Source organism: Orcinus orca, chromosome 4 (assembly GCF_937001465.1).
Source record: "Orcinus orca chromosome 4, mOrcOrc1.1, whole genome shotgun sequence".
NCBI lineage: Eukaryota > Metazoa > Chordata > Mammalia > Artiodactyla > Delphinidae > Orcinus > Orcinus orca.
In genome coordinates, this window is record NC_064562.1 from 111,344,923 (window position 1) to 111,356,403 (window position 11,481).

Here is an 11,481-nt window from a genome sequence, read left to right on the forward strand (position 1 = left end):
TCTTCTTTCTATAATTGCTGTAGGTGTAAGGTTAGGTTGTTTATTTGAGATTTTTCTTGTTTCCTTAGGTAGGACTGTATTGCTATAAACCTCTCTCTTAGAACTGCTTTTGCTGCATCCCATAGGTTTGGGGTCGTTGTGTTTTCATTGTCATTTGTTTCTAGGTATTTTTTGATTTCCTCTTTGATTTCTTCAGTGATCTCTTGGTTATTTAGTAGTGTATTGTTTAGCCTCCATGTGTTTGTATTTTTTTACAGATTTTTTCCTGTAATTGATATCTAGTCTCATAGCGTTGTGTTCGGAAAAGATACTTGATATGATTTCAATATTCTTAAATTTACCAAGGCTTGATTTGTGACCCAAGATATGATCTATCCTGGAGAATGTTCCATGAGCACTTGAGAAGAAAGTGTATTCTGTTGTTTTTGGATGAAATGCCCTGTAAATATCAATTAAGTCCATCTTGCTTAATGTATCATTTAAAGCTTGTGTTTCCTTATTTATTTTCATTTTGGATGATCTGTCCATTGGTGAAAGTGTGGTGTAAAGTCCCCTACTATGATTGTGTTACAGTCAATTTCCCCTTTTATGGCTGTTAGCATTTGCCTTATGTATTGAGGTGCTCCTATGTTAGGTGCATAAATATTTACAATTGTTATATATTCTTGGATTGATCCCTTGATCATTATGTAGTGTCCTTCTTTGTCTCTAGTAATAGTCTTTATTTTATAGTCTATTTTATCTGATATGAGTATTGCTACTCCAGCTTTATTTTGATCTCCATTTGCATGGAATATCTTTTTCCATCCCCTCACTATCAGTCTGTATGTGTCCCTAGGTCTGAAGTGGGTCTCTTGTAGACAGCATATATACAGGTCTTGTTTTTGTGTCCATTCAGCCAGTCTGTTTCTTTTGGTGGGAGCATTTATTCCATTTACATTTAAGATAATTATCAATATGTGTTTTCCTATTACCATTTTCTTAATTGTTTTGGGTTTGTTACTGTAGGTCTTTTCCTTCTCTTGTGTTTCCTGCTTGGAGAAGTTCCTTTAGTATTTGTTGTAAAGCTGATTTGGTGGTACTGAATTTTCTCAACTTTTGCTTGTCTGTAAAGGTTTTAATTTCTCCATTGAATCTGAATGAGATCCTTGCCAGGTAGAGAAATCTTGGTTATAGGTTTTTCCCTTTCATCACTTGAAATATGTCCTGCCACTCCTTTCTGGCTTACAGAGTTTCTGCTGAAGGATCAGCTGTTAACCTTATGGGGATTCCCTTGTATGTTATTTGTTGATTTTCCCTTTCTGCTTTTAATATTTTTTCTTTGTATGTAACTTTTGATAGTTTGATTAATATGTGTCTTAGTGTGTTTCTCCTTGGATCTATCCTGTGTGGGACTCTCTGAGCTTCCTGGACTTGATTGACTATTTCCTTTCCCATGTTAGAGAAGTTTTCAACTATAATATCTTCAAATATTTTCTCAGACCCTTTCTTTTTCTCTTCTTCTTCTGGGATCCCTATAACTCAAAGGTTGGTGTGTTTAATGTTGTCCCAGTGGTTTTTGAGACTGTCTTCAATTCTTTTCAAGCTTTTTTTCTTTATTCTGCTCTGTGACAGTTATTTCCACTATTTTATCTTCCAGGTCACTTATCCATTCTTCTGCCTCAGTTATTCTTCTATTGATGCCTTCTAGAGAATTTTTTATTTCATTTATTGTGTTGTTCATCATTGTTTGCTCTTTAGTTCTTCTAGATCCTTGTTAAACATTTCTTGTATTTTCTCCATTCTATTTCCAAGACTTTGGATCATCTTTAATTACTCTGAATTCTTTTTCAGGTGGACTCCCTATTTCCTCTTCATTTGTTTGGTCTGGTGGGGTTTTACTTTGCTCCTTCATCTGCTGGGTATTTCTCTGTCTTCTCATTTTGCTTAACTTACCATGTTGGGGGTTTCCTTTTCACAGGCTGCAGGTTCATAGTTCCAGTTGTTTTTGGTGTCTGCCCACAGTGGGTGAGGTTGGTTCAGTGGGTTGTTTAGGCTCTCTGGTGGAGAGAACTGGTGCCTGTGTTCTGGTGAGTGGTGCTGGATCTTGTCTTTCTGGTGGGCAGGACCGCATTCGGTGGTGTGTTTTGGGGTGTTTGGTATGATTTTAGGCAGCCTCTCTGCTGATGGGTGGTGTTGTGTTCCTGTCTTGCTAGTTGTTTGGCATGGGGCATCCAGCACTGGAGCTTGCTGGCCATTGGGTGGAGCTGGGTCTTAGCGTTGAGACAGAGATCTCTGGGAGAGCTCTCGCCAAATGATATTACGTGGGGCCGGGAGGTCTCTGGTGGTCCAATGTCCTGAACTCGGTTCTCCCACCTCAGAAGCTCAGGCCTGACACCTGGCCAGAGCACCAAGACCCTGTCAGCCACACGGCTCTGCAGAATAGGGAGAAAAAAAGAAAGAAAAAAGATTTTTAAAAAATGATAAGTAAAAAAAAATATTAAAATAATATAATAATAAAAGAAGAGAGCAACCAAACCAATAAACAAATCCACCAACGATTCAAGCACTAAAAACAAAACTAAGATAAACATAAAAATCAGAAACAAATCAGTCTCGGACAGCAAACCCCAAGGCTACAGCTGCTCCCAAAATCCATTGCCTCAAGTTTGGGATGATTCATTGTCTATTCAGGAATTCCACAGATGCAGGGTACATCAAATTGATTGTGGAGCTTTAATCCGCTGCTCCTGAGGCTGCTGGGAGAGATTTCCCTTTCTCTTCTTTGTTCGCACAGCTCCCGGGTTCAGCTTTGGATTTGGCCTGCCTCTGTGTGTAGGTCGCCGGAGGGCGTCTGTTCTTCGCTCAGACAGGACGGGGTTAAAGGAGCAGCTGATTCAGGGGCTCTGCTCACTCAGGCCGTGGGAAGGGAGGGGTACGGATGCAGGGCGAGCCTGCAGCGGCAGAGGCCAGAGTGATGTTGCACCAGCCTGAGGCGCACCATGTGTTCTCCCGGGGGAGTTGTCCCTGGATCCCGGGACCCTGGCAGTGGCGGGCTTCACAGGCTCCCGGGAGGGGCATGTGGAGAGTGACCTGTGCTCGCGCACAGGCTTCTTGGTGGCGGCAGCAGCAGCCTTAGCCTCCCATGCCCGTCTCTGGGGTCCGCACTTTTAGCCGCGGCGCGCGCCCTTCTCTGGAGCTCCTTTAAGCAGCGCTCTTAATACCCTCTCCTCGCGCACCAGGAAACAAAGAGGGAAGAAAAAGTCTCTTGCCTCTTCGGCAACTCCAGACTTCTGGACTCCCTCCCGGCTAGCCGTGGCGCACTAACCCCTTCAGGCTGTGTTCACGCCGCCAACCCCAGTCCTCTCCCTGCGACCCGACCTCCGAAGCCCGAGCCTCAGCTCCCAGCCCCCGCCACCCCACCGGGTAAGCAGACAAGCCTCTTGGGCTGGTGAGTGCCGGTCGGCACCGATCCTCTTTGCGGGAATCTCTCCGCTTTGCCCTCCGCACCCCCGTGGCTGCATTCTCCTCCATGGCTCCAAAGCTTCCCCTCTGCCATGCCCCCGTCTCCACGAGTGAAGGGGCTTTCCAGTGTGTGGAAACCTTTCCTCCTTCACAGCTCAGTCCCACTGGTGCAGGTCCTGTCCCTATTCTTTTGTCTCTGTTGTTTATTTTTTCTTTTGCCCTATCCAGGTACTTGGGGAGTTTCTTGCCTTTTGGGACGTCTGAGGTCTTCTGCCAGCGTTCAGTAGGTGTTCTGTAGGAGTTGTTCCACATGTAGATGTATTTCTGATGTATTTGTGGGGAGGAAGGTGATCTCCACGTCTTACTCCTCTGCCATCTTGAAGGTCCCTCATTCCTCTCATTTTCTTTCTCAACCACTTTTATGCACAAAATAAAGCACACTTCCCTCCATTCCTTTAGGGAGTGTGACAAGTGCTACAATGAGGGATGTGTGACAGTTTGAGGAAAGGTAGAAGGTGATCTGGGCACAAAGAAATCCTGTGGGAACCGAGATGTGCAGGAAGGGCATGGCTTCCCCTCCATGGAGCAAGGGTAACATGGGGTACATATGCATTCTCCCTGCTGCAGCAGGTGGGCTAAGTTGGAGGGATAGACAGATTGCCAGGGGACTGCAGAAAAGAAAGCCGTCAACATGACCTGGTGATCAGGAGGTGAAGGTCAGCAAACTTTTCACTGAGCTTAGGACATCTGATCTATGCCTGGAAGGATAGGAAGTGGGTTACCAAGGAGAAAAGGAGAAAGGAGGAAATCCCAGTTGAGAGCCCCGAGCTGCAGAGATGTGAACCCAGAGAATCCCGCAGTGGTAGGACCAGGGAATCCTGCAGGGCTGTGGCAGGAGATGAGACTGGGATGATAGCTTGGAATCAGCTTGAGAAGGTCCAGAGGATCATGGAAGTGATTCCAGTGGGAACCACTTTGTTCATATGCCCACCCAGTGGGGAATAGACTAGAGAGAAATAGAGAGAGAGAGGTGAGAAGGCAGTGAAACCAGTTAGGAGGCTTTTGAAATGATCTCTAGTGCTTACTGCATACTTATGACATGCCGGGCACTGTTTCAAGTATTTTCCACATTTTACTTCACTTAATCCTCACAAGGGCTGAATGGGACAAATACTATCGTGCATCTCAAATGGCAGGAGGAAACTGAGACGCAGGAGGCTAAGTAAGTGGTCTAGGGGGTCCAAGCTAGTAAGCACAGAGCAGTGACTTAGACCTGGGAGTCTGGCTCCAGAGTCGGCAGGCTGTTCTGCTCCCCTATTCTGTAATCCTCCAGGGGAGAAATGTTGAAGGTCTGTCCGAGGGCAATAACTGCTGGAATAGAGAAGAGGGAACAAGACGAATGACATTTGCAGGGTGAGTAGGTGAGACAAAGAGATCAGTACAAATAACTGAGGTTTCTAGTTTCAGTGAACGAAGGCATGGAATTTCGCATTAATAAGATGGGGAATAGCAGCTCCAGGGATGAAATACCATCTCTGTGTGAGATGTGAAGTTTGCAGGGATTAGGAGATATCCTGGTAAAACGTTCAAAAATGTGTCTTACTCCTCCCCTCCCCTTCCTCCCTCTCCCAACCTCCCCAACTCGCATGATCACATTTGCACTGTCCTTTGCTCTATCAAAATGTCTTCTCGGGGCTTCCCTGGTGGCGCAGTGGTTGGGAGTCCGCCTGCCGATGCAGGGGACGTGGGTTCGTGCCCCGGTCCGGGAGGATCCCACGTGCCGCGGAGTGGCTGGGCCCGTGAGCCATGGCCGCTGACCCTGTGCATCCAGGGCAAATGTCTTCTCAAGAAACTGCCTGGGACAGATGCCATTGACACACTAAGGCCAGTAAATTCTCTCTTCCTGGGCAACTCTAATCATAAATGAGAGGCTTATTCCTATCGAAGGAGTCAGTAAAAATCAAGATAATATGCTGGAGAGGAGGCTTCCTGGCACCATGGAGAAATTGACCTCCTTAAGAAGAGGACAGTAAGTCCCACCCACCACGACCAATCCAAACTTCCAAATAGATCAGGGTCTCCCATTAATTCAATGGCCGTGGACAGACTTGGGTAGTTCTCAGGGTTCTCTCACAGGACACAAAAGCCGTTGGGAAGAGAGAACACTGGAATCTCAACTAATTCCCAAGAGCATACAGGTCTTCTTTCAAAAATGTTCTTGTCCAAAGCACCGTATTTTTACGAAATCAAGCATCTCTCTCTACTTCTTCATCTCTTCCTCCCTCCCTCTCTCTCCTGCCCTCCTGTCCTCCCTCCTAGTTGTTTTTACTTAAATAAAGTCATCAATAAATGCAAAAGGCTATTCATTGTGTCATAATTTATAATAGCAGAGGATTGGACACAATCCAAATGCCTATCCATACGGGACTTAGAAACTATGATATGTTCCCATAGTTCTGTCATTCAGCCTTGAGGAAAAGTGAGGAAGATTCCATACCTATCAATATGGATACTGAGATAAATTGTGTTCAAAAAGCAAGGTGCCAGCTGGCAAGTCCTGTGCCACCTTTCCTATATATTTTTTTATATTTGCATAGAGAAATATATTTGCATAAAGACTATTTTCAGAAACAACATTAGTTACCTGCAGACAGCAGAGGCAAACAGGGTGGAGGGTACAGGATGAAAGCAACAGGGCCCTGGGTATAACCATTTAATGTTGCCTTTGGAATCATACAAATCTTATGTTCAAAAAGTAAAATTAAATGTAAAAAAACAAGGAAAATAGCTCATGCAGAAATTAAAAGGAGATATTTTACAGAAGTAATCCACAGGAAGAAGTCAAACCATGGTGTATGGCCCTCTGGACAAACCCTCGAAGTAGGGGGACCTACTAGGCCCCGGCCGGTCCTCTCTATAAACGGTTTTCGGTGGATGGGTATAGGATGAGAGGAGGACAATGGCGGGGAAAGACGGGGATGGTTGGAGAAAGGGGACAATATGGCTCAGGAGGAGAGAGGTCCAGAGGAAGTGACAGGAGAACAGGAAGGGAGAAGCAGCATGATCAAGACATCACTTCCCCAAACGGCCTCCTCCCCCAGCCTGCAGAAACTTCTCCCTCAATCTTGCCACAGATCTTCGTCATTCGCCAAAACTTTTTAGAAATAGTTTTTCTAAATATTTAGGGGAGACCATCTTCCCTATTAGCATTATTTGCTTGTGGGGCAGGATGATACTAATTTAAAATACTAAACTGTGTCTTTTTTTCTCCAGGTCTGACCCTTCTTTTCTCTCTGCTGTCCTGCCCCCATCGGAGCAGGGGAGTGCCTGCATGTGTATTGCCTGGGGAACAGATGTGGAGGGTAGAACACAAAGGCCTGTCTGTCCAGCTTTCACTGCCCCACCCACCAGGAAAGAGGGAAGAAGAACGAGAGAATGACGTCTGGCATACTGAGAATGAGAGGATCCATCTAATATTCCGGGCACAGACAGGAAGACTCATGGCCATGTGGCCGGGACCCTCCAGGCAGAGCCCGGCCTGAGACCTGTGCTCCAGGCAAGGCAGGGAGACAGAATGAGACCCACATGGTGTGAAAGGACTATGCAGAGACAAACCTATAAAGATGGACAGTGAACAAAGCCCAGATCCAACCCCACCCATTCTCTGGCCGGGGACAATATCCGGAACTGTGACACATGTCAGGAAGAGAGCCAGCCCCGGGACAGGGCGAGGATTTCCTCTTCTTTCCTTTTTCCAGCAGCCTATTACGATGTGAGTCTAAAGTTAGTATTAAATTGGTCTACAGATCACTTTCATGCAGTGTTTATCGCACACTTCAATTTGGGGGATGAAATATATGCCCAATATCTCTGATTCTTTCTCAACCTAATTAGACCCACTTATACTCCAAGCAGAATTGTGGCTTGGTGCAGGGAAACAGAAGAAGGGCATCTCTGATTTTCCCTGGGCTCCCCCAGCCCCGTGCTGTCCCATTGCAGTGTCCCACCTACACAGGGTGCCAGTGCCAGAGCCCAGAGGCAATGACATGTCCGTGGCATAGGGAAACAGCAACACAAAGACGGAAGCTTGGGGAACTTGTCAGGGAGGAATCATGACTGCTCAGTCCACCTTTATTTAATTCATGTGCCCAGAACTAAATTCCACAGAGGTCAAACAAATACGCTAGACTCGAGAACAGCCAACAAAATTGTCCTGCACTTTGTCCTGAAGGCAAAAACAAACAAAAAAACAAAACGAAAAAAGGGTCAGAACAGGGACAGGGTGGAAGGGGATGCTAGCTATAAATATAAAGGATTCAAAGAGAATGGAGTTTGTTCAATGTCCTGGAGGTCCAGTAGCTGATGTCAGTTGCTACGGAAGGAGAAAAGTTTACTTGAAGGTAATCGCAGTACTGAAACCTGTCCCACTTCCTAAAACAAAGTTAACCTTTGGAGCTGTGTGAACTGGCAGACTGGCAGGTGAAATGATTACATTAGGATAAGAAGAGTGCATTTCATATGTTCTATTGCTCTCATAAGATTGCTATAGATTCTACTAAAAAAAAAAAAAAAGAAAACAATAATAATTAAGGCCATCTACCAGTCCCTACTTACCTAGACTAACTGGTTCTTTTTTTTCTAATAAATTTATTTATTTTATTTATTTATTTATTTTTGGCTGTGTTGGGTCTTTGTTGCTGCACGTGGGCTTTCTCTAGTTGCGGTGAGTGGGGGCTACTCTTCATTGTGGTGCGCGGGCTTCTCACTGCGGTGGCTTCTTTTGCTGTGGAGCATGGGCTCTAGGTGCGCGGGCTTCAGTAGCTGTGGCACGTGGGTTCAGTAGTTGCGGCTCACAGGCTCTAGAGCACAGGGTCAGTAGTTGAGGCTCACGGGCTTAGTTGCTCCGTGGCATGTGGCATCTTCCTGAACCAGGGCTCGAACCCATGTCCCCTGCATTGGCAGGCGGATTCTTAACCACTGTGCCACCTGGGAAGCCCTGTCTCCATGTCTTTACTTCCTTCTCACTCCTCCTGTTTGTCTCCCCAGCTGAGTGTTTCTCTCCCACTCATGAGGTGGCTGGCACTAAGGACAGTGATGGTGTCATTGCTGCTAACTCTAAAGGACATGCTTCATGTGTCTCCTACACGCCCTCTGCTGCATCCGTCATCATTGGACCCTGCTCTTCCTTGACCTGACTTCCGTGATAATACCCTCCGGTGGGTTTCTTCCTGCCTCTTGCCTCTCTTTCATGGACTCCTCCTCAGGCTAAGTCTTTCTGGAATGTTGGTGCTCCTCTACTTTTCCTGGGTGCTCTTCTCTCATGCTATATACCCTCCTGGTAGATGTCACCCATCCCCTTGTCCTCAACACCCAGATGCAAATGACACCCATATCTGTATTGGACCCTGATTTCTCTCCAAATCACTATATCTGCATCCATATCCTATTTCCTGGACACATCCCCTTGGCTATCAGTGGGCTGAAATATGTCATTTTGATTCTCTCAATGGAGGCAGTTTGATCTTAAGCAACGGTCCCCAACCTTTTGGGTACCAGAGACCCGTTTCGTGGAAGACAATTTTTCCACGGACCCGGGTGGGGGTGAGGGATGGTCCAGGAGGTAATGTGACCGATGGGGAGAGGCAGGTGAAGCTTTGCTCGCTCGCCCGCCACTCACCTCCTGCTGTGCGGCCCGGGTCCTAACAGGCCGCAGACCCGTGTCAGTCCATGGCCCGGGGACTGGGGACCCCTGATATTAAGGACTGAAATGAAACTGGCAGGGGCCAAAATGAGACATAGTAAAATTTGTTACAGATGAAAGGCTGACTTGAGGATCAAATATCGTTGCTAAATTTAAAAACTGCAAAAATTCTTTCAGAAAATATTGGGCTAGGTTAAAAAAGCAAAGTAAACAAAAGCAAAGAATTTGCCTGCCAATGCAGGGGACACAGGTTCGAGCCCTGGTCCGGGAAGATCCCACATGCCGCGGAGCAACTAAGCCCGTGCGCCACAACTACTGAGCCTGCCCTCTAGAGCCCGCGAGCCACAACTACTGAAGCCCACGCGCCACAGCTACTGAAGCCCGCCCGCCTAGAGCCCGTGCTCCACAGCAAGAGAAGCCACTGCAATTAGAAGCCCGTGCACCACAACAAAGAGTAGACCCTGCTCGCCGCAACTAGAGAAAGCCCGGGTGCAGCAATGAAGACCCAATGCAGCAAAAAATAAATAAAATAAATAAATTTATTAACAAAAAAGAATTATATTGCAATTGTCTGTTTTCTTATCTGTCTCTCCCAAGAAATTATAAAGTTCTCAGGGAAGGATCATGCCTTATTCACCATTATATTCTTAGTACCAAGCACAGTGGCTGACATGAAATAGGACCTCTCTATGTATTTGTTAGACAGATGGTTGGATTGTATTTAATCTTCACAACAATCCTGCACAGCAGGCATTACTACCCTCACTGAAAGAAGCACAAAGAAGTTAGGTAACTTGTGCAAGTTCCCATAGAAAGTAAGTAGCAGTTAAGATTAACCCTATAACAGTTTAACTATAAGGCACATGTTCTTTTTATTCCACCATGCAATGTCTTTTAATTAGATGCAACCCAAATACAGATATGGAGACACAGTTCTTACAAATATGGCATTGAGAGTCAACAGGGAGAATAAGGCATTAAAAAATAACAACAGAGTGTGGTCATGTAGTTGTAGGTGCACGGACAATGGGTATATACAGAAAAGAGACTAGCCATGGGGGAAAGGGAGGTTAGGGAAGACTGGGAAGGGGTATACTCCAACTAGGGCTTAAAGGATGAGTAAGAGCTTGACCGGCAAAGTTGGGAAGTGAATCCTGGACAGATGTAGAAAATGAGTTTAGTTTTCTCATATACCAGTTGCTGCATCAGAATAAGCTTAAGAAATTAATATTCTCTCTGAGTGTAGTTTAGATGACAAAGCAGCTAATACCAATATTTTGACATTTCAAAACACTAAAATGATTAAATATATGAGTGTAAGTGCCAGTGAAGATGATTTCTCAGAAGCATTGGGCATTATGCTGGAAGTGTCTTTCCTGGATGCTGCCAGAGTCCTCAGGCAGGCCGTTATGAACACATTTCTTCGTGTCTGGTACCTCGTCAACCTATTCTTCTGTGTTCCAAGTGCTAATTAAAATTGTATGCTGCCTGCCAAAGGAAAAGTGCTTATATTAAAACAATGTGTCTAAATTAAATGGCTCAAAACAGCCTGATTCCAAGCTGACGTAGAGTTCTTACCCCACGCTATAATTGTTGGGGGAGAGGGCTGAAACTCAGACATAAAATTTAACAGTGTATTCCTTCTGATATTTATAATTAATCAAAATAATCTAGAACTTTAAAGTTTCCAAAAAGCAGCTTCCAAGCCATCATCCCATTTTACCCTTTCAATAGACTAAAATGATTTGATTTGGGATTTTGAGGTGAAATATGATATTCTATACGTGAAGAATACATTGCTTACGGTTAAATTGCATCTGTGATTCCTTGTCAAAAACCTAACCCTTTGTCTTATAGCCAAACAAAACAATTTTTTTAAATGTTTGTTTTACAAATTTTATACAGAGATAAATTCTCAGTTAAAAAGATGTTGGGGGCTTCCCTGGTGGCGCAGTGGTTGAGAGTCCGTCTGCTGATGCAGGGGACGCGGGTTCGTGCCCCGGTCGGGGAGGATCCCACATGCCGCGGAGCGGCTGGACCCGTGAGCCATGGCCGCTGAGCCTGCGCGTCCGGAGCCTGTGCTCCGCAACGGGAGAGGCCACAACAGTGAGAGGCCCGTACCGCAAAAGAAAACAAAGAAAAAAAAAAGATGTTAGTAAAAGTTCTTAGGGACTTGGACATTGAGTGTAAGACTTAATACACAGTAAATGCCCCATAAACACAGATCGACTTTCTAATTGTTCTACTTAACAACTATGGGTAGAAGTGCAAGCAAATCTCACTATATACGAGGCTCAAAAAAACTATGAATTATTCTTGTCAAGAAGGCGCAGAGG